The following is a 24,351-nucleotide window of genomic DNA, read 5'->3' on the forward strand; positions in this document are numbered from 1 at the left end:
GCTGAGCGGGCAGCAGGGCCATAGCCCAGGGACATGAAGTGTTGCTTGGAATATGTGCTGGGTCTCCCTCTCCCACGCCCTGTCACAGCAACAGCCAGGGGCTGGGATGCTCCCGTGCCTGGGGCTAGCCTCCTAGGAGTGTGCACAGCAGGACAGCCACAGTGTGACAGGCTCTCTCGCTGCCCCACGCATTTAGCAGGTGTTGGGACCCTGAAAAGCGCCCACCCGCAGACTCCACCCTGGGCATCAGAGGTAACTGAGATCTCTGTCTCTCTCTCATGTTGCTTCCTGACCTGGAGCGATCCAGAGACTTACCCTGCCTGGAGAGCACTGGCCATTGGTAGTGGGCGAGTCACACTCTCCCCTTCCCATAAGGTCTGGAGACAAGATTGCTGCCGAGAAAGTAACGATAAAAATCATTTCAACTAGCCACTGGCACCAGCTGCAGCCGGGAGGCCCCGCTCAGATGCCACACGATGCTAAGCGTGCTGCAGCTGCTTTTCTCAGCCCTGCTCCAAACCTTCCAGGCCCAAGAGTGGGGCTGAAGATCCTCGAGAGAGAGCATGAGACCCAGTGTCTGGAGCTAGAGAAGCCGGATCCAGCCCCATGGGAGCCGATGCAAGCTGGATCCGGCCTCAAAGCATTTGGGATCATTCAGCCTGCATCACTGATAGAGCCCAGTTTGCAAATGTGGACCCCTGAGCTGGGCACCCAAATCCTTCAGCCTGGCAGCGGAGTGGGCCTGGCCAGTAGCTGAGTACCCACAATGGCAGCTTGGGCCTACACTCAGTGCAGTTGCTGCCGTGGGGCACAGAGCTCCAGGCTCTCTATAGCAATGGGTAGCACTGAGACTCCTCTCAGAAGGAGTGAGTGTCCCCGCAGGCTGGGGCACCAGGCTACAGTGTTAGCATCTTCTAAGCCAAAGAGGAGAGTCCTGGCCACCATCCCTAGACTGATGTTTCAAACATGCCCAGTACCTCTGGGTGCCAAGCTTTGGGTACCTGCATATGTCTCAAACAAGGGCAACTGAAATCACTGGCCACTTTTGCATATTTGGCAGAAAATCTGAACTCGTTACTGGCCTCAACCCACCCGACCTGATTCTGATCTCGCGCATACGATGCTCGTGCCTCCACTGCAGTCCCTCTGGCTCCGCAGCTGTGTCATTGAGAGCAGGGGCTGGCCCAACATATATAATCAGGAAACACCCCCCCAACCCCGTGCAACTCCTCTCGCATCCCCCACATGGTACCAACTCCACTGCTCACCTTGGCGTGGGCTCAGGTCAGGTGGCGTTTGGAAGGTGCTGCTCCCAGAGGAGGGCGAGATGCAGCGCATGATCATGTACTCTGCGTCCTCTGCTGTGGGGAAAGAGGCGGATCAGGATCACAGGAGGTGACGGGACTAACAACACAAACAAGTGGGGGATAAAAGTTCTGAGTTCAGGCTGCTGCTCCGGATGGGGTTGAGTGACTTGGCAGGCAGGTGCTGGGAGATTCCAGACAATCCCAAATGAACCTCAAATTCTAGGGACTTGGACGGGGATTGGTCTGGAGACTGAGTCCAGCAATGGCTTGTTTGTGTTCACTATGCGTCATTCTCCTTTGCCGAAAGCAGCTCCGGGAGCTGGAGTTAACAGTTTGCAGACACCCCATCATCGGCTGATATGAAACTAGTGGGCAAACCCATAGGAATAACAGGGATGCTGGAAGAAGATTGGGTTCAGGCACAGGTAGGAAAAAGGGCTAAATGGAACACGCTCTGGGCAGGCCCAGGGGGACAATCTCATTGGTAAGCAAAGTTACAGAGAGCGACAAACTGGATAACCAAAGATCCAGAGAGCTGGACTATGGTGAGCACCAAAGAAGCCATTTGACTAGCTGGCGCAGTTTCCAGGGATCATGGAGAGCCTGTGGTAGGGTGATCAGATAGCAAGTTGAAGAATCAGGACAGGGTGTGAGGGGTAATAGGAGTTCATATTTAAAAAAATCCCCAAATATTGGGACTGTCCCTATAAAATCGGGACATCTGGTCACCTAAGCCTGTGGAAATGGACAGGGCTGCAGGAACAAATCTGATCTGCTAGAGGAAGGTTCCTTCTTTTGGAGTTATTAGAATACAGCCGCCCCCATGGGTCATTAGCACATCATCACCTGTCTCTGGATACCTATGCCCCAGCAGCAGGATACATACATGGAGGGCTCTGGAACCTGGAAAGTAGCTCAGCGATGGATTTCTTCTTGGCCTGAGCAATGTAGCTGAGGTTCTCCCGGTCCAGGATCAGAAGGAAGGACTCTAGGTCCAAAAGGAGCTTGTCTAGATCTGCAGGCAACACAGAAGGAACAGGGCAGGTACTAGGGGAACCCCATTCTGTCACATCGCCCCCCACTGGGGGATCCCAAGACAGCAGGGTGCTGATTGAGCCGAGCCCCTGGGAATGCCTTAGAGCCAACCAGCCAAGCGCATGGAGCTCTGGGTGTCCAGGACAGGTCAATGCACGATGAGCGAGGCCCAGGGCTGGAGTTTCCGAGACTGGGGCAACCTCAACAAGGAGCAGAGAAAATATCCCTTTGCTCTCCCCTGCTCTCTATATCCGGCCTGGCCCAGAACTGGCTCCTTGCACCCACGGACCATCTAGGGACTCATTGCTCCCATCTCCTGCACCTGACCCCAGCTCGCAGAACAATCCTGCCATTCAGAGGAGGACACAAGAGGTACCCAGAGCTGCTAGGGAAGGGGGGAGGGTGACCGAAGGGGGCGACAAGGAGAGAATAAGCAGCAGTGGGAGACTGAAGGCCCTTTATGTCCACACTAAAAGAGCAGGCTTGTTTGGGGGACTGGGCTTCCAGGTTCTCGGAGAGGAGAGATGAATATGGGGTTTGACTGGCAGAAGGGTGAGTTTAACTCAGTGTTTCCTGCCAGAAAGCAACTGACCCATAGGCTCCCCAGTGCATCAAGGAGGCAGGTGGCAGCGCTAGGGATGGAACCGGGGTGCTCCCCCTTGGGGAAGGCTGGCCAAGGCACATCAAAGATGCAGAGGCGGCTGGAAAGTTCTCCGGTGACATCTCTCCTTTCAGTCCACTTCCCTGTTCTCCCTCGCCAGGCTAGCGATGCTGGGGAATGTCTCTGCATTGTCTCCCAGAGCTACTGCCTGAACAAGGCTTCTTCACCCTTCCATCACCCGTGACCCCCTCTGTCAGACAGCAGGGCAATTGTGCCCTGCCACCAATAAGTGCTCAGAAGCCACTGTGCCTTCACTGACATCCCACGCACTGAAGGGTGGGGGGGAAGGAGAGGGCGTTAATATTGCACCAAACAGCACAGCTGATGAAGGCTGGTGTGTTCCCAGTGCAATGCAGAGCATTTGCCCACCGCCCCCTCGCATGGCTTGGCAAGAGGAATAAAAGCCCTCAATCAGCCCAGAACAAAGGCAAAGCCCAGGGACAGCCTGCCTGTCCTGCGCCACAGCAGCATCCTGGGTTACAGGCCTGGATTCACTTTCCATCCTTGGCTCCCTCTCTGTCAGCCTCTGGGGATAATGATATTTGGCATTTCCAAGGCACCTGGCACCACAAGAGGGATTCTTAATGGATCATTGCCCCTCATGCTATGAGCGGGAAACCAAGGCACAGAGCATNGGGAAGCATTTCTTGCTCAATTTTATCCTACTTTTTCTACAGCATATTACAGTGGATCAGTATATTTGATTTTGGAGAAATGAAGTAACAGCTGCCCAAATTGAGCTTGTGCACTCCTGAATTTTGATAGGACAGGCTCTTCAGAAATGTCAAGGTGTTTGGCAGGTAGGTGGACAGGTAGATCAGCTGATACCTGTCTATTGTGGTGGGCAGACAGTTTCACAAGATGCCTTTTCTCTTGAACAATAAATGTCAATGTGTTTATACAAGTTCTTTATGCAGGTATGGGAGGTTTGGGGTTAAAATTTCAGCCAGGCACACCTTGGCCATTGGGTGTAAAGACAATACCCATCGTCACATGGACTCTGATACAGCAACTGATTTTGGGTGAACAAACCCTTCCATCCATGTGGAGCCCCACTGAAAATTAAAAGGGTTCCCAGGGAGGTCTGGGAATCTGTCTACCCGGAGCCAGTTGCGGGGCTACGCCTGAGATACACCTCTACCCCGATATAACGTGACCCGAAATAACATGAATTTGGATATAATGCAGTATAGCAGTGCTCCGGGGGGGCGGGAGGGGCTGCACACTCCGGTGGATCAAAGCAAGTTCGATATAACACAGTTTCACCTATAACACAGTAAGATTTTTTGGCTCCTGAGGACAGCGTTATATCGGGGTAGAGGTGTACTATGATGCCGCTGCTAAAGAGAAAACTTAGCTAGATAGACAAATACTTAAATTAAGGATTTGAATGTTATAATTGTGTGACACTCCTTTGTTGTTGGGAAAACTGATTTTATATAATATATACAATGTATTTTATATATACATATATGCTAAACATCATCTCCCTAAGCCTTCATGCTTGAATCCAGAGTAATTGAAATAAGATATTTCTCATTCATGCTTACAGTATTCCTTGGTTGGTTGAGAAATGACTTTTCACAGGAGTAATCAATCTCTTTTCCTCTTCAATTTTTGTAAACTCTAAAATCTAATATTTATAATTACTTCCAATTAGCTCTCATAATAGGTCATCCTAACCGTGAAGAGTTATTGATGTCACTCATACTTGTTTGCTGCTTGTTAGGCAAATAATATCCTGCAAAATCTTTTGGGCTAAATTAATTGCTCCATCTAATATTGGTCTCTTTGATTCATGCCAATGATTTGCCTTTATTGCTGATTGACTAAAGGTATTTGCAAAAAGAGTTGATAGACAAACCCTTTTCCAAAAGGTTTCTATTGCTATAGATAAATACAGGGCCGGCGCTAGTGTTTTTAGTGCCCTAGGCGCATGGCCATTTCGCCACCCCGTGCGCTGGACCCGCAGCTCCGGTGGACCTGCCGCAGTGATCCGCGGGAGGTCCACCGGAGCCGCGGGAGCAGCAGACTGTCCGCAGGAATGCCTGCGGCAGCTCCACTGGAGCCGCGGGACCAGGGTACCCTCTGCAGGCACGACTGCGGTGGGTCTACCTGAGCTGTCTGCCACCCCCCAATAATCCTGGCGCCCTGGCGATTGCCTAGGCCGCCTAAATAGAAGCACCGGCCCTGGATAAACAGGCTTGGCACAATGAATAAAAAGCCATGGTAATTTAAGCTGGGAAGCATTTTTTGTAGCATACAAAACTAACTCTTGAGAATTATGAAGCTCCTTGGTTTCTTTTGTTCAAGAAATTTTTTTCCCTGTAGATAAAAACCATATTTCCTAAACACTCTTACAGATTACATACCTCAACACACATAAGAGATAAGGAATCTGTGTCCTAATATTGATCTTTCTATTGTATATAAAAACAGCCTCCTGGAATTATTACATTCATAATGTCAGTTATGATGAATGAGTGATGGTCCAAGAGTTAGTGAAAGCGGTGAAGTTTTTTCACTTGTGTGTGAAATTAGCTGGTGGTCTCAGTTCAGTCACTAATGGCATCAAGCTCACAATTGGCCATAATTACGTTATTGCTGGCAATCTCAGTAGAAAGACCAAGAACTGAAGATGACTCAAAATTCTGCAATTTTGATAAGCAGTAACTCAGCCACAATGAAACATATCTGCAAGTAGCAAGAGCTGCAATGCTAGTGACATCTAACTCAAATATACATCAAGGTCGCATAGCTGGAAATTCATGTAGAGTGTAGATATCGTGAGTTGATACATGTCAAACGGTCATTTTAACACATGTCACAGGTAGATGGTTAAAAATTGAGCGAATCCTGTGGAAAATTGTTTTTCTTGGTGCCAGAGAATAAAGAATGACGTCTTTCAGCATTATAAATCCAAAATGTGAGTCTCTTTAAGTGTTATTAAACTGTAGTGTTATTATCGGGCTGTATAATTATGAACTTTTCTTTGTTATAACTGGTTCACATGTAATAAATAAGGTCCACAAAAGAAAAGTAACAGTGTTAATGCTTAATAGACTATGAAAGTGATGATATCACACTCCAAAAGGGTAATGGTGAGGAAGGGGATTACTTTCCAAACAACCAGTCTCGGGTTATAACATCGAAAAAGGTCATTTTGTTTCCGTGTAAATGCTGTAACTAACTGTTTTAATAGGTAAATTAATGTGTTACTAATCACTGAACTTTTAAGCAGTGAAAAGACGTGTTGGGATGGCTGCAATGTGGTTTAAATTGCCAACCATGGGATGGGTGTGTCAACCATCCTTAATGCTATAATGCTTGCAGTCGGGAGCATTAAGCAAATTCCTCATGGCAGGAAGAGTGGGAAAAAACCCTCAGGAGCTGAGTATCATAAACGAAAGGCTGAGAAGAAAAAAGACCAAGCAAGATAGCAGGGATACTTCCTGAAATATCTTCTCTTTAATCCAAATAAAGATGGAAGCAGTTCACAGTATCCGGATGAAGGAATTTTACTTGGAGAGGAGGTTAGCTCACATCCACATGGAAGCAGTTTGGAACATCAAGATGAAGGTATATTTCTTCGAGATGAGGGTAGCTCACATCCACAAAAAAGCAGTTTGGAAACTCAAGATGATGGAAACTTACTTCTAGATGAAGGCAACTCACAGCATCAGACTGATATGGAAGTGGAGAAAATGTATTCACCTTCAGAGACATATGCAGAAATTGAAGTAAATGAAGTAGAAGGAAGAAATGATGAGGAAGTTGCAGTTTGGGGACCCAGCTTCATGGTCCAGATGTGATGACAGTGTGTGGCAAATTCTCATGGAACATGGACCCCAACAAGTTCATGAATTTCCCTTCCCTAAGGATGGAAATAAAAGAAAATTCTCTGCTCAGCATTACAAAAGGACACTCATTAATAGGGAAGAAATTAATCGAAACTGGTTACAATATTAAGTGTCGAAGGACTCTGGGTTTTGCTTTTGCTGCAAGTTGTTCAGAAATCAAGCAATTGGTATATCACTTATGGAAAATGGTTCAAAGTACTGGAAAGACATATATTCAATTCTCTCTTCACATGAAAGAAGTACAGAACATTTGAAATTGTAGCAGGGTGGTCACCCGCTCCCTGATCTGGAAAGGGTTACAGCCAGCCCTGGGCGGGGGCTGGGGCTGCGAGCTAAAAGATAAGCTGATTGGGGAAGCAGTCACAGCTGGGCCATGCCCCAATCAGACCTCAGCTAGTCCTGATAAAAGGGCTATGAGCCAGGAGCTAGGCACACTCTCCCTCCAGCTTCAGAGGGAGAAGGACCTAGCTGCCTGGGAGCTGAGGGTACAGGCAACAAAGCAGCACTGGGAAAGGCAAGAGGAGTTGGGGAGCTCCCGTCTGGCAACTGCCCAGGCTGCAGGCTCTGTGCAAGGCCAAATCGGGTATTGGGGTTGCAGAGGCTGCAGCAGGTCCAAACCCCTCTTTGCTAATGACGAGTGGTTTGTACACCGCAGTCTGCCCCGGTGAGCGGGGACTAGATGGTGACTGAGAGGATTGGGGGTTCCCCCAAGGAGGGGAGACCCAGATCTGTGGGGGTACTGCCAGGGTGCAGCACTCAAGGTAAAGGGGCACCGGGATCTGGGAAGGACCAGCGGCAAGTGAGACATTGACCAGCAGAGGGTGCTCCAAGGCTGAAAAAGCTAATTCCCTGGACACCCAGCAGGAGGCACCAGGCCAGCGAGTTGTTGCCTCCCTACAAGAATGTTTTCAGAATTGGAAAGAGCTTGAATTACGATTGAAAAAAGGAAAAACTATCGATGAAGAAAATTTACGTGTGATCAAAGAAAGAAGAATATTGGCAACAAATGTTAGAGCGTCTGATTGCTTTTGTGAGTTCTTGGTGGGCAAATTTAGCATTCCGCTTCAGAAATGAAAAATTACACACTCCAGGTAATGGAAACTTTTTAAAATTTGTTTAATACCTAGCTTTGTTTGATCCAGTCATGAAGGAGCATCTACCTAAAATAACTGATCATGAAACACAGGTTCATTTCTTAGGAAAAAATATGCAGAATGAATTGATTCAAATCCTAGCAAATGCCATTAAAAAGAAAATTGTAGAAGTTGTCCATTCTGCAAAATACTTTCAACAATACTGGACTGTACACCAGATGTGAGTCATGTTGAACAAATGACAATCATTCATTTTGTGGATATGGAAAAGTCTGCAGATGAAGATAATGTTGAAGTGTTCATAAAGGAACATTTTTTGGGTTTTGTACCACTGAAGGAGATGATTGTAGCATTTATGACTGAAACTATTCTACAAGATCTTGAAACAATGTCATTATCTGTGGAAAACTTACGTGACCAAGGCTATGGTAGTGGGAATAATATGACAATGATGTGCAAAGGAGAATGATGGAATTTAATCCCTAGGGCCTTTTTCGTTCCTTGCAGTGTGCATTCTCTGAATTTGGTTGTCAATGATGCTGCTAGATGCTGTTTGGAGGCAAGCAGTTTCTTTGACCTGATGCAACATGTTTATGTGTTTTTCTCAGGGTCAACATGCCGTTGGGAGATTCTGACTCGCCATGTGAATTCTCTAACTGTGAAACCACTTAGTCAGATAAGATGGGAGAGTCGCATTGATGCTTTGAAGCCTCTTTGCTATGAACTTGGAAACACTTATGGAGCCCTAATTGAAATTTCTAGTGATACTACCTTTACTGGATCATCTGGCAATATGGCACGTTGAGATGCAGAAGCTCTTGCAAATGGCCTTTCCAAATTCAAATTTGTAACTTCACTCATTTTGTGGTATAATATCCTTTTTGACATTAACCTCACCAGTAAGCAGCTTCAGGAAAAGAACTTGAACATACATTCTGCTATTCAAAAACTGCAGCAAAATAAAAATATTCTGAAGGAATTCAGAAGTGATGAAGGGTTCAAAAGAACACTGATAGATTCCCTCGAGCTTGCTGAAGAAATAGACTTTCTGATAGAATTTGACCCAGAGACAGTTCGCATTCAGCAAAAGAAACAGCAGTTTTCGTATGAAGGACAAGACACGCACATTCAGAACCCAAAAGAAAGGTTCAAAGTGAATTTCTACTTCGCAGTCCTTGATACTGCTTTTCACTTGGTTGACAAAAGATTTCAACAGATGCAGCAGCTAGAGTCAGCATTTGGCTTTTTATATGATATCCACAGCTTGCAAAAGAAAACAGCAAAACGGATAAGAGAATTTTGTATAAAACTGGAGTTGGCATTGACTCATGAAAATTCAAAAAACATTGATGCTATAGATTGGAGTAGTGAGCTTCAGGCTTTTTCAAGACAACTTAAGAAACATTCCACTCCTGAGGAAGTACTTCAACTTATTTGTGAAAATAAACTCAGACAATTTTCCAAATATTTTCATAGCTCTACACGTTCTTTTAACTTTGCCAGTTTCCTTAGCTAGTGGGGAAATGGCTTCTCAAAGTTAAAATTGATAAAAACCTATCTATATTCAACAATGTGCAAGAGAGACTTGTTGGACTTGGCACAATGTCAATAGAGCATGAAATAGCTGGAAAACTTGATCTAAAAGAACTAGTGACTGAATTTTCAAAATGTAAAGCAAGAAAAGTCATGTTTTAAGAGCACAGAGTGTTTTTTATTCAGAGTGTTTTGTAAATACAGATTAAAGTTCATTGAAGAGTTTTCTTATTTCTTTCTATATTGAATGTGGTGGTAATGGCAGTCAAACCAGGATAGTGTAATGGATGATTTTGGATTTGTAATAATAAAAATTATAATTAACATTTTTAATGCATTTTTATTTGAAATCAGACTGAAATATCATCTAGCTGTTGTGAACAAATCTATTCTGAAAATTTCGTGTCTCTATTTTATCTGATCTCAGAAACAATGGTTGGACAGACGGACTAATCGAATAATTAAACCTCTGTTTAAAAGAAAATGTTTAAAAAGCATTAAGGAAAAAAGGGGCAAAATGTTTCCCAGTTTACTAAAAACTTCAGCCTAGATCTGCCCTTGGGGTTTGGGGGTGGAAGCGCTGATTGCGTGGTTCACCTAGGGCGCTAGTTGCTGGCAGCTATTCTAGGGCTGCCTGTGTCTCTATTAACCACATAACCTGTTGCTTGCTGTCATTTAATCAAAAAACATAGAACCATTAATTCCTCTGAGGCAAACCATATGATGTTATTAAAAATGCTCTGCATCTGGTTAGCAGCACCTCAAGAGCTTTTCCTGCATATATTGCGCTCTATTTTTCAAGCATAATGACCTTGAAACAATTTATGCAGAATGCTGAAAAATGACTAAGAGCAACATTTTAATAACTTCCATAACACATTACATTCCAAAAGGATTTACTGAAAAATGGTTGCTCCTGGCTTTAAGGTGAGTCATAATTGATCCCACCAGGATAACTCAACTAATCTCTGAGCAAAATATGATTATAGTAAGTATTTTGGAAAATGTAATGATTTTTGCCCCTGGGAATCCAATCCCAAACCTGATCCTACAAGAGTCAATACCCATCCCATCACTCCATGTTATGAAAGCAAAATGTTTCCAGACCTTGCTCCCATCCAGCGATAGAGAAAGAGAGAGTGGCTCCGATCTCATGAGATCTGGTTGCAAGCCCCTAGAGGTTGTGACCTCCACGTTGTCAACCCCTGGATTAGACTTTTTAAAGTGTAGTTGTGCTCTGAAAAGTAAATACAAAATGGCATCTGGTTCCATGTTCTCAGGCTCTCTTATCAATTTTATTTGGCTTGCAAATGAAAACTGAGAGCCCTATAAACAACATTAAATCTGAAAGTCAGGCTGGAATGTTTTTTTCTCGTGCATCATTTCCAGTAATAAAAGTTCTTCGGGTCAAACTATACCATCAACTATAACTGAGCAATCCCATCCGCCTTCAGGAGGGCTATAGGATTCCAACAGACGTAACCCAGTGCATAATTTGAAGACAATGGAGTTGCACAGTTGACTAACCACAGTCCTCTTTCCTTGCAAGTATGTTATAGACACTTTCCCATTACCGTTGTTTTTAACCCTACAAGTAAAATTTGCTCTTTTCTTTAGTATTCATCTTTTTTTCTTTTTCATCCTTTGTGAGGGTTTTGAACTGCTCTTGCCATCTCTCTGGGGCTCTTTATTTACACTGAAGTGGAGTTGCTGCTTAGATGAGCAAATGAGTGGGCGCAAGATAAAATATTGTTTAATTATTAGGGAGCCTGGATTCAAAGTAAATAACCATTCAAAGGGCTGGCATGCATGAGGAGGAGAAATGTCAGAAAGGTTTTTAGTGAAGTGCTAATGTCCATTTTTTCATACACTGCTGTTAGTTAGAAAGATGGACTTGCTATCTACTGCTACATATAAGAATACTTAGCACTTTATATAGCATCCTTCAGCTACAGATCACACCATTGTTTATGAAGGAGGGGAAGCATTATTTTCGCCTTTATAGATGGGGAAACTGAAGCCCAGAGACTGGCTTGCCAAAGTCAATGGCAGAGATGCAAAGAGCACCCAGCTCTCCTGTCTCCATATCATTACTCCTTTTCCCTGGATCACACTCTCACTCTGGCAATGTAGAAATGGCTCTGACCTCAAGCCCTACCCTGGGACACACCTGTACTTCAGAGGTGTTCAAAAACCCCAACTCAAATTCAGATTTCACACAATGTTCTTTTCTTCATATTGTGTTAAATAGAAATCCAGATCCCAGCATCTGTGAACTTTGAGTTGTTCAAAATGCAGATGTGTGTCCAAATTTGGAGGCTCTGGATTATCGCTAATGATATTATACAACAGTATCATCCTGGGGGCAGCCCCTCGCCTGATCCATTGTCTTAGTTCTGTTGAAGTCAATTGAGCTACAACAGTTTTCACCAGAAGAGAATCTCCACCCGGGAGCCTTAAAATTTCACTTGCGCTGCAGAAATGCAGTGTTTATGAAGGACAGGAAATGTCCTGGAGGGTAAGGCTCTAGATTGGTGGATTGGTAATTTAAAGAACAAAAAGCTCTTATCAGGTACTCCTCCGTAATGCTAGTCTTGTCTCCCCTCCAAGGTGATAGCTACAGGGCCAGAGGCAGATCTCAGTTTCATCAGAATGAATTCAGAGGAACTGTACTTACTGAAATGGAATTGTTTCAGATTTACACAGTATTGTCCCATTCCTACACACAGGCATAGGGAAGATTAGGATCAGGACTGCTCTGTTTATGCTTATCTTTGATCAATTCTTGGGTTTTCTAGATCTCTGTCCATGGTGTAGATAGGTCAAGCAAAGCTAGGTTTAATAAATAGATACCAGCAATTCTTTAAGCAGGCAGCAAAGTCAAGGACACCATTCTGCTTGCAAACCTGCCAACAAAGTCTCTTTTTCCTTCATAATAAAACTGAGGAAGTAATTTTTATCCCGGATTACATTGCATCCTTTGGAAAATGACACTGAAAGTTCTTCTTCCGAGAGCTTTTCCTCCTGCCAGAAGCACCCAAAATTCCAATGGCAATAGAAGGGTTGGTGTTCTGTGTAGTAGCAACGCATGAAACGAGGATAAACTATATTAATCCTGCAATACAAACTCATAATCTGTTGGAGCTATCACTTTTCTGCTAAATTCAAAGATGGGCTCTCTGTCTGTCTCAGGGTTTTGTACTGGCACCTACTGTGGTATCTGGGCACTTTCCATATAAACTAGATTGGCAATAGCCAAGCCCTAATGGACTTCATGGAGTCTCTCTTCTCTGTTATTGGGGTACATAAAGATCTGCATGGGATAGGGTATTTTTGGAAGCAGGAGAGTAAAGCAATCAGAGACTGAAGTTGTGAAAGTCCTATTTATTTGTGGTGAAGAAACTCAATCTAATCGAAGGGTGTATGGTCATCATCTGAAGGGTACAAACACAATATATCTGGACATTGTGGAGAGTTTGAACACTTCTGTGACTAGATATGAAAGATCAAAATTATAATGACTAAAATTTTTAAATAGAGCCTCTCGAGTTAGGCACCATTTGTTTAGGTACCTAAAGGTGGGTTTTAGATGCCTAACTTCATGTTTTTGGTTTATGTTCTTGTTCTTCATATTGAAAGTGGTGGCCCAGTGGCAACAAGCATGGTTATAAAGAGGATAAGAAACACTGCAGAGGCAAAAGCTGTAGAGATTTCTGGTTCCTCGTACTTCTTCTTCACCACTTAGCCAGATAGTCAGCCGTAGCGATTGTTCGCCATTTGGTCCGTTCCTACACAATCACAAAGGCTTGATGGCCTGAGAGTCCAACGTCAGAACAGACTTGATGGACCCATGTAATAGGGGATCTGCCTCTGGACCACCTCCACCCTTTGGTTGGTGGAATTTTATCCCGAATGTTACAAGCCACCCGGAGAACTAGCGCTAGTACTGAATAGTGAGTTTCCAGATGTTGGTGTTTGCTTCTGTGAGATTGTAAAGAACAGAACCGCAAGGATTTACTGTTCTCAAAGGTAGCACATTTGATAGCCTGTGAGGAGCTTTGTATATGAATATAGTAGCAGGGAACATTACAGATGGTTGATGTGGCCAGATGTCTAGCCCCACGCAGATGGTGAAAGGGTTAACGTAGGTCTGAGAGGCCAAATAATTCACCTGGTTTCACGTGGAGGGAGGGCCAGGGATAATGAAAGATGAAGACCAGCTGGGCAGGAGCTGTCTGGTGTTACAAAGAGAGGAAGCCTGGAGCAGAAGGGGGCTGCGGGAAGAGAGGTAAGAACTCTGCAGTTATTCTCTTGGCTCTAAAGAGGGAGAGTAAAAGAGAGGCTGTGGGGAGCACAAAAGCTCTTCCAGGGGAGGAGGAATCTGGGGGAGGGAAAATAGCTGGAAGACACAGGGTTGGACCAAGCTCCCGAGTCTGACCCTGACACAAGGACAGGAACTGAACCTCTGGGGAAAAGCCCTGGGAGGTGCTGCTTGGTACAAAGAGCCTAGGGAGGGGCTGGGGGGCGAAAGCCTGAAGCAAGGTTAATGGTAGGATGGAGTCCAGGGAGGCAGTGGCAAGATATCTGATGGAGAAGACCTCGGCTGCTCATCTTAAGGTCCCTGGACTAGAACCCAGTGTAGACGGTGGGCCTGGGTTCTCCTACCATGCACAAGGAAGGGGATGTGAAGGCCCCTGGACAGAGGATAAGGATGATTTTAAACCCTGAGAGAAGGGTATAAGGATCACTGGGCCCAGAGTCAGAGGCTTGAGACCAGACACAAGATCTTAGAATTATTTTGTTGGACTTTTGTTCATTGCCCTTTCTGTTCCCTTGGAAGGGGTGGGACTAAAACATGACCTGGCTGGAGGGCCCAGTCGTGAGAAGATACAGACCACCATAGGCCTGGAGTGACCATCAACAAGGATGCTAGAGAAGGAGAGCCTGCTACATCACACCCAACCAGGGGGTGCACCAGTGGTTAGTTGATCCTTCTACAGTTGGCTACTCCACGATGTGATGGAGTATACAAACCCCACACTAGGTCTGGAGGGGTTTAAAGACAATACTGGGCCCATGTACCCTGGCCCAGGCAGGCATGCAAGGGTGGTGGACAGGCTGCAGGAGAAAGGAGTCCTTCTCCAGGAAGCCAGACAGAAAGTTGTGCTTGAGAGGGGACCACAGAGTGGCTAAGGCCCATAGTAGTTGTGCCTTCTCCAAGCACCACCCCCTTTGAGAACCAGCAGGTCCTGCAAGGCCCTGTTCCTTTGCACTGTCTTGAGTGCAAGACTGTGTGTTTGGACTAGAGGGGTCATGCTCTGAATTGAAGGGACCTATTGGTAGGCTGTAGTCCAGGGAGGCAAACTTGGACTTACTTCAGGGAGGACCCTGCCAGCATCGCTTCACATAGGGACCTGGATTGGCATCCATTGGAGGAGGAGGGCCCAGATCCCCCTACCACACCAACGTAAGGGCTGAGGCCCAGATGCAGAGGGAAATCCAAAAATCCCCAGTTTAAGGTCAGGAATAAATACCATTACCACCCTGACAAAAGGAGAAGGGGGTGGGATGTCAGGTGCTCTAACACTAAATCACCCAGACGTCTGAGCCCCCTATCACATATGGCTGCTACTGCTTGTTTCCTTGCAATCACCTGGCATTTTTGTGCTCTGAGAGTTTTGAGTTTCTGATGATCACACTGTTTAACTGCTGACATTCCCCTTTGGGAGGAAGCACACACTCAGCATGAAAACCACAGCAGATGAGAGCAGAGAAGTTGCTTATCCATGTCTATAAATTCAGGCAGCACTGTGCTATGTCACTGCTTCACATTTAGCACGCAGATTTCTCTGAACAGCTCAATCAGCAAAAATTTGAAATCATCACAACATAACTCAGGGCAGGAATTCAGTCCGATTTTTGTCTCCAAATTACACAGGTATAAGTCCTGACTATCTAAACACCTAAACCGGATCCCTTTGCTTTTCTCTTCTGTTCTGTCAGTGGTGAGTAATGGGCATGTTTCCATTAATGCGTGATACCCACAAAGAGCCTGGATACAGCTGGCTCTGTGAGCACCCCTCCCGGTGTCCCTGTGCTGGAACCAGGCACTGGTTCCCACTAGCATCCTCTTGGTGCCCAGTACCCAAAAAGAAGCAGGGAAAGCAGGCTAACAGCACCTCTCCCTGCTGCGATAATCCACACTGCCTCTGTTTGAAGAGTGGTGGAGCTGCCACTGCTGCATGCACCCTAAGAGCTCCCAGGGGGCATTCTGGCTGATTTAGCCAAAATGCCGCCTGGGAGCTCCCAGTGCAGTGAAGCTCAAAAGCTACCATAAAACTCTCATTGACTCTAATGGGAACAGAGTTAGGCCAACACTGATCACTGTCTAAAATCCCACCTTCCCTGTGGCACATAGTGTGGATATATTAATTAACCCATTTGTGCCTAGCCTCTCCCAGATCCACAACCTGCAGAAATAGGCATTTCCAGCCATAGCTTTACAGTACTGGCAAATCAGCAATTGCAGAATGATGGTGAGACGCTCAGCAAATGTATCACTTCCACCTTTCCCAGGAGGTACAGGCTGGGGTTGTGCTATAAGAAAAGCTGAGTGAAACACCTGTTGCTTTTCTCTTCCTGTGACAAACCTGAAACAATGCAAGCTGTTGTCAAAAGTCTTGCAACACCAGGTAGAATCATAGATTATCAGGGTTGGAAGGGACCTCAGGAGATCATCTAATTCAACCCCCCTGCTCAAAGCAGGACCAATCCCCAAATTGCCCTCTCAAGGATTGAACTTACAACCCTTGGTTTAACAGGCCAATGCTCAAACCACTGAGCTATCCCTCCCCCTGGTACATGTACACTACAATAAAAAAGCCACATCACAGCTGGGTCCCAGAGTCCAGGCTCCAGTTCTAGCCCTAATATCTACACTGCAATTTTATAGCCCCACAAGCCTATGTCAGCTAACTTGGGCCAGCCATGGGTCTTTCATTGCAGCAGAGACATACCCACAGACTTCCATCGATTTCATAATGCACCACGTCTTTTGTGTGTCAAGCTTCTCGTACAACTCTAGGTATGAGTTCTTCTAGCAATCTAGTACAGTTCAAATCCTACATTTTCTTTTCATCTTATGTAGGGTCAGTAACATTAGGGGGATGCTTCAGAGTGAGAAACCCAACCAGCTTAACCCGACTGACAATCTGGGCTGAATAAAAGGGGGGATTTATGGGTCTGATCCTGCATGCGCACATTAGAGGTGCCGGGTGTTTTGCTCTTATCTTCAGTAGGATTAGGATGGGGTTGAGCTGTGAGATTCATGTGTTTTGATAGACAAGCAGGTCATGAGCCCATAAGGGCACAACCTGAAACATCATTGTTGCTTTTTGCCCCGCACTATTAAAGTTAACTCCTATTAGCAAACTGGCCAAGGACTTTAAATGCAGCTGAGGTGAATGGAGGTTGGTGCCTGCTGAACCTCTGGAATATTTATTCAGACATTACAGCAGGTTACGGCTGACAATCCTCAGCCTAGGTGATAACTGATCAAGAACTCCGGATGTGATTGTGTCACGAGGTGCAGCTCGTAGTAAAGAGGGATGCTCCAGCACAGAGGTAGCACACCTGCTCCCATGGCCCTTTGTGAGCTGTATCTTTCTCCCCATCAGCTCTGCCATGCATTCCTCTGGGCCCAGGGATTGGAATTTTGGCCTTTGTCGTGGCTGTATAAAGGGACCTGTGTGTGGGGAGGGGGTGGCTCTGTATGCTCTCTCCTTCATTGCACACCTGCATGAGGTCTGGCAAAGAGGGCCAAAGTCATGCAGGGACTTTGGTGGAGTTGCAGCAGGGATGGATATAACCCAGAATATTTATAGTCAGATTGTGCCATGAAGGCACAGTACTGACTAGGGGGCAAGGTGAAGCTGCACTGCCCCAGGGGCACTCAACAAAGCATAGTGTTCCATGGAGCCCAGTGCTTCACTGTAGCCACTGTGCCATGGCCACCATTGTGAGTTGGCCATTGGGTCTTCTGGCCAGTGTGGTAGAGAGGCACGACATCATGGCTCTGTCTCCTCCCCTGTTGGAGACTTTAGTACCTCCAAGGTGCTGTCTTGGAGCTGCTCTTGTGATGATGAGAGTGCAAGGGTTGCACTCATGTAGCTGGTCAGCCCTAGGTAAAGCATGGAAAGATCTCCATATTTGGGATCAGGAAGGAATTTTCCTCCAGGTCAGACTGGCAGAGCCCCTGGAGGTTTTTCGCCTTCCTCTGCAGCATGGGGCACGGGTCACTTTCTGGAGGATTCTCTGCAGCTTGAGGTCTTCAAACTACAATCTGAGGACTTCAATAACTCAGACATAGGTTAGAGGTTTGTTATAGAAGTGGATGGGTGAGATTCTGTGGCCTGCATTGTGCAGGAGGTCAGACTAGATGAGCATAATGGTCCCTTCTGACCTTAAAGTCTCTGAGTAAGAGTCGTGCCAGCCAAAGAGGGGGGAGAAGTCAATAAGTGGGGCCAGCAGGTTGGGGTGAAGAAAAGTAGAGCAGGCATTGTGAGATGGTGAGCGAGAGTGAGAAGAGGAGCTACTCAACATGGTGACCTGGGAGGAAAGGGTAAGGACAGGAGGAGCTGGGAGGGATAATTTGAGTAGAACTGGTTGAAATTTTCCATTATTTTTTTTTTCCACAGAAAATGCTCCTTTGACTAAAATGAAATTTTCTGTTTTGAAATAAGTAAAAAATCATTTTGGTTGAAATTTTTGTTTTTCAGTAATTTTCAGACTGAAAATTGCATTCATTTTGATGTGGGAAAACCACCTTCTCTTCTTCCCGAACTCCACTTCCCTGCCTTCTTTTCTCTGATGGAAAAAAAGTGAGAGAAAATGTGTCTTCCCTCCATTCTGTTAACCAGTTTGAATACTGGGAAAGAGACACTGCAGAGGTAGGCAGGAGGGTGGGTCCCATGGTAAATTGCTGCTTAGGTGCCCCTCCAAATAGCATAAGCCCTTGGCTCTGGGGTAGGATTACACGGTTAGTGATCCAGTGACACCATTCATTCCGCTCCTGGCTGATGCAGGATGGGTAGATGGAACCAGAGCATAGGATCCCATCCAGCATGCAGTATTCATAGTAGTCCTTGGATACAGTGCGGGAATGTTGGTGCAATGCCACAATACTGTCCGGTGAGCGGGTGAATGGAAAGCCATGAAGATTTCTGATGACACATCAGAAATGCAGATTTGCGTGTGCTTGTTTAGCAGCCTGCGTATTCTTAATAATTTGTCCAGCTGACTGGTTCTCAGTGCTGACAGCTGCAGTCATAGTCCCTGCTGGTCAACAGAACATAAAGGTGTTTCTGAGAGCTGTGAAATGTAAGTAAAGCACACATTAGAATTCCCAGTGCTTTTCACTGAGCTGCCAGATGATAAATATTTGATCAGTCGTAGATCAATGAAGCACATATCCCACCTGCTGAGGTCTTTTTTTAGGAATACAGCCTTGAGTATTAAGACCATTGCAGTGCAACTCTTTTTCAGTGTGCAGGAGCATGAGATCCTGGTGGTGGTTGCAATCTTTCTTGCAGCCTCTTGTAACATCATTAGAATTTGATTATTGCTCTTAATTTTATGAGGCCTCTTTTTAGCAGCCACAGTGTTGGAGAAGTTGCCACTGCACCGCTGATCTCAGTATTATGAATGTCAGAGGCTATCTATGCTGCCAGGAGCTTTTCCATTTGAAATGTGATCTGCAAGGCTGAAAAAAGAAACCGAAGTGTGCCCTTTATTTCTTCTCTATGATGCATAAAGACAGCCTCAGTCTATCCTTTTGCTTGTTTTTTAACAGAAATATCAGGCATTGACTTCCTGGTTTTTTTGCTTGCAGGTTACTCTGAAGGATAATAGAACTAATTGGACAAAGACATCAAAACAGGCAGAAGCACTCCAGAAAGCTTGGTTCTGTGGCTAGGTCACCGGAATGGGCATCAGGAGACATGCATTCTATTCTGGGCACTGCTATAACCTTCTGCACGTCATTTCATTTCTGTGTGTCCCTGTTCTCCCTTCTATCTGCCTTTGTTTAGAGTCTAAGCTCTTTGGGGAAAAGACTGTCTCTTATCCTGTGCTTGTACAACTCCTAGCACAATAGAGCCTGAAGTTCAGTTAGAGCATCTAAGCACTATTGTTATCATAATATTTGCCGCTCTGCTGCGTGGTCGCTGATGTCCAGTTTTGTAGTCAGCTTTCTGTTGGAGGAGAAATCACTGACAAGGAGTCTGGGTATACTCTGTGCAGTTTGTTTTCTTTACACATATATACACAAGTCCTGGAACCAAGGTGACCACAGATGGCCCACAGGTCTTCTTGAAGAGATCTCAGCCCAAATACCAATGCCTGGATCCCAGGATGCAACTCTGCCTCAGTAATTGACAGCAAACTCTCCTTCTGCTTGGCACAGAGCCCTTAAGACTACATCAGAAAACCAACAACAGGACAGCATTTTCTTCCAAGACCAAACACTTGCTTGTATGTTAAGCAAATGCTCAGAATGAGTAAGTCTAGGGGTAATAGCACCATCTAAGACCATACCAATAACAAAAGCATGTTGCAGTTTTCCCTGCCCACAATAAGGGATATTCAGTCAGTTTCTGCTTAAAATTTTAATTGTTGTTGAGTCAAACAATATATAACAAGAAAATAGGTTTAACCCTGGTCTGATTCAATATTCCTCTTCTTTCAGTTAAGAGTTTGGGAATCTGCCACTCGAGTTTCAACCTATTGTGATGTCCCTCTATGTCTTCACTCCTCCTGCAAAAACAAGTCAGTGGAAACTTGATATTCCTGATATTTCTATGGGGAAGGAAACATTTTGATTAAAGGACATCTCTATGTATCTAACGGGCATGAGAAGGACTTACTTCCCCTTTTCAGATCACCTTTGACACTTGGTGATATCTGAGGTTTATGTTACCTTTAGTTAGGGATCAGGGGCCCAATATGACTATAAATATGTCCAGCAGAAAGAGATGAGCCACAAATGGGAATAATAACCTGCACACACTCGTCCTATCAATTCCATATTGGTATGAACAGTGGGCACGGTTACGCAAGAGTGACTATCTAAGGTACTTACATGGTCCCCTTTTCCATAGTATCTGAACACTGTGCAACCTTTATTGTATCTATCCCAACACCACCCGTGGGAGATAGAGAAGTGCTCTTATCCTCATTGGGGATGCTGAGAGAAAGACTAATGACTGGCCTCAGATGACACTGGAAGTCTGGCAGATATAGACCTGAATCCAATTGTCCCAGGTCCCATGCTAGTGCGTTAACCACTTCCTTCCTTTCTGAGTGGATATTATATACAAGAAAAAGGCCATATGACCCATATATTACAAAATCACCTTCCGTTGCAGCTTCTGGAGGTCCAGAACACAACAGATTGCCTGTAAGCCTAGTACGATGTTTAGTGGTGAAATATTTTTAATAAACTACAAATGTGGGAGATGAGGGCACAATGATTAAAGCTGGTAACAATAGAAATGCACTCCTGAATCCCAAATGAAATACTGAGAGCCAATAACAGATATGCCAAATAATGCTGAATCAATTATTAAACAAATATTTCTGTATTTGACCATATCAGTAGCTGAGGAAATAATATCCATTAGCTAATTTGTCAAAGAATGGATTATTTGCTGAGTATTCAACAAATAATTGTATCCAGTATTCAACCAGCTCTTCTATCAACCCATAGGAATAGAGGACAAACAGATGCACGAGGACAAATGCTGGGTGACTCAGATGTGAATATGCCCAATAGTGTTACACATAAGGATCATTTCTGCTCTATCTGTGCATGCCTGCCAGTACTGGAACGCTGTTCTTCTCATTGCTGCATGCGTTATAGGAAACACAATGTATGACTGTATGGAGCCAAAAATAAAAACATTAGTTGCAAAGTCACATCAATACAGTTGTGGCCACATTTGCTAGCAGTGAAATTGTTGAATGCAGTGTTGTTGGCCAGCTGAGCCTCAGAAACACAGTCATGTGAAAAATACCCAATACCCAATATTCTGTAGGTGGGAATGAGAAGATTTATTGGAAATAAGAAGAAATTTACTTCAGAATTCAGTGTAGTGTTGACAAGTCAATGTATGTAGCTGAAAACTGCCTGGAACCCCAATGGCTTCCATTTCCTATGTTCACGTCTGGAAAATTGTTGCTTATCCAACTGTGAAAATCTGACAGCTGGTCAGACACCCTTGAGGTGCTCTCAGGAACAGCCAGTTTCAGAAGATACCAGAACATCATCAGCATACATGTGCCAAATCATAGTGTGCTGATGAGCTCTATTCCCAAATGGCAGCACACGGATCAAAACCAATATCATAGGCCAACAACCGTGGCTCTGGAAATTGCCAGGGGTGAGTTAAATGAACAGAAGGTGAACGAACACAAAAGACTTTTAGATACAAAGTGGTGATAGGGGACAAGTTGAAGTAACGCAGTGCCTCCAGGGAAAGGAGAGACATGACTCCAGAGGGCTATGCAGGGGCTCTAACTGAAGACTGTTAAAAGCAGCACTAGGGAGAACAACAAAGGAAGGAGAGCAGTTGGATTGAAAAGTGGTCTGTAACTAAGTTAAAAATGGCCTTTGTGGAGTGCGCTTGTGTGAAGCACGTCTCTAAACAGGAGTGTGGCAAAGTGTATGGCAGCTTGATCAGAGCGCAAATAAGCAAATGTAAAACGACAAGGCTAAGGCAAAATTTGTGAAATGAACGCTGATTGTGGGAGCAATTTTAAAAGCGAAGAGGGAGCAGAGAGGTGATGAAAAGGGGCCTTGTAGACATCCCCATGTAATGTGTGCCCATCCTCCCACCTTCTGTGCATGTCACTTTTCTGTTCACATGGTCAGAGAGTGCAAAGTGGAGTGAGTTAGCCTCAGACTGATCCAATTACTTGGGCTAGGTACTCCACAGAAAGAGCAAAAGCATTTCCAGATGGTTGGCTGAATAACTTCCCTTTGGCACCTGTATATTAAATCCTGGTTTCTCCAAGTGGAGGCTCACTCCTTTGAGCAGAAGGGTGGCCCACCAGTAAAATGCTAGCCTGGGACTCAGGAGATCTGGGTCAACTCCCTGCTCTGGCCCAGGCCTCCTATACAACCTTGTGCAAGTCTCTCAGTTTCCCCAGCTTCCTTACCTCACAGCACCACGTGAGGTGCTCAGCTACTAAGATGATGAGGGCCAGATCAGTTCTGTCAGGGTCTAGAGGAGAGAAAGAGATGGGATATTTGTTGCTGATGCTTTTGATTTTACTGTAGTGCTGATTGGAAAAATTCCAACAAAACACTTTTTTTGCTGGAATTTGGCAGTTCATCCAAATGGAAATGTTTTGTGGAGACAACTTGATTTTGCCAAAGTTCTGATGGAACCCAGGCTGGACACCTTGGAAATGCACCTGCTTTCCTGCCGGATCACCTGCCCGGCTCCCTGGGAAACCAGGCTTCCAGGGTCTGCAGCTTTTGGGCAGCCTGCCAGCCTGACTGCCCCGGAGTGGAGGCTTCATTCCCTTTCATCAGTTTCAAATTTTTGTGGTGTTGTGCTTAATCAGAACAAAACCAAACATCAGGATATTGAAATTGTCTGTGAAATGGAATTACCTTTCTCTGCCCAGCTCTACTTTACTGTATCTAATTGTACGATATATCACCCAGGAATTCTACTGTGAAGGGAAAGACGAAGTATTTGTTTCTTTTATTTATGCTTCACTATTTACTTTTCGAGGGGATGGGATTGGATTTTTTGCAGCCTTTTCTCAGTTTTCTCTGGCACACTGTCTCTCTGCAGTCACTCAGTTCTATTTTCAATGCAGTTCTCTCTTCTATTCCTGGTTCTACCACAGACTTTCAGCGTAACCTCAGACAAGTCATTTGGTGTCAAATTTTCAAAAGTACTTAAGTGACTTAGGCACCTGAGACCCATATCTTTAAAGGTATTTAGGGGTCTAACTTCCACGGAGTACCTAGGTCACTTTTTAAAATGGATCTTTCACTTAGGAGATTTTGAAAAACTACCCTTAATCTCTTTGTGTCTCAGTTTCCTCGTACGTAAAATGGGGCCAATGATGTTTTTCTGCCACTCAGAGGTCTTGTGAGGCTGCTACATTTTTGCAGGGCCATAAAGAATCTATATAGTTGTTTGCTGTTGATAGGATGATTTGAAAGAGTAGCAAATGGGGAAATTTTAAGGTTTTTAAAGCGGAGTTATGGTGTATGGCATACTGTACATTATTTCCCTACTGCCGATGCTCCTGAGTTACACCTCTTCATGTGCTTCTAACAGAATTGCTTGTGGAGCTCAAAAGAGTGGAGAATTTGCATTATTTTGTATTTCAGTAGGAGTGAGGATTCCATTGAGATATTATAGAATCTATTTAGATGAAGTAGGTCAGGAATTCTGCTATCACCATATTTCTAGCTGAAAATCTAATAGCTACTTCTGGGTGAGGAACAACTGTGAAGATGTTTGTGTCTGTTTGGCCACCGCTCTTGCCTCTGTCTCTTTCCTAGGTGAAGTGCACTGTTAAGATCATACAAATAGGATTTATTTTGAAGTAGGTGACTATAGAAAAGCTGAGTACTATTGTGTGACTCCAGCGTGTGCTGAGGGAGGACAGTACCTTGCAGGTGGCACACAACTCCTCCCAAGATTAGATTTGCTATTAGTCAAGCTGGGATAGTTGTGGCTTGTCACAACCTTGACACATTGCCTGGTATGTGGCTCACCACTAAGAGGTCAATCTCAGGTCACTCAGTCAGAAAGCAGGGCAGACACCCTAAACTGGTT

At 45.0% G+C, this 24,351-nt stretch overlaps 1 long non-coding RNA gene across 1 annotated transcript; it reads right to left on the reverse strand.

Moving 5' to 3' along the window:
• Positions 1–315: 315 nt before the first annotated feature.
• On the reverse strand, positions 316–2,319 carry LOC116822054 (uncharacterized). Its single transcript, XR_004373066.2, has 3 exons — positions 2,194–2,319; positions 1,269–1,361; positions 316–392 (listed from the first exon to the last, which is right to left on the reverse strand). It is a non-coding gene; the product is annotated as an uncharacterized LOC116822054 (long non-coding RNA).
• Between the last annotated feature and the right edge of the window lie 22,032 nt (positions 2,320–24,351).

Source organism: Chelonoidis abingdonii, chromosome 2, assembly GCF_003597395.2.
Source record: "Chelonoidis abingdonii isolate Lonesome George chromosome 2, CheloAbing_2.0, whole genome shotgun sequence".
NCBI classification, from domain to species: Eukaryota; Metazoa; Chordata; order Testudines; family Testudinidae; genus Chelonoidis; species Chelonoidis abingdonii.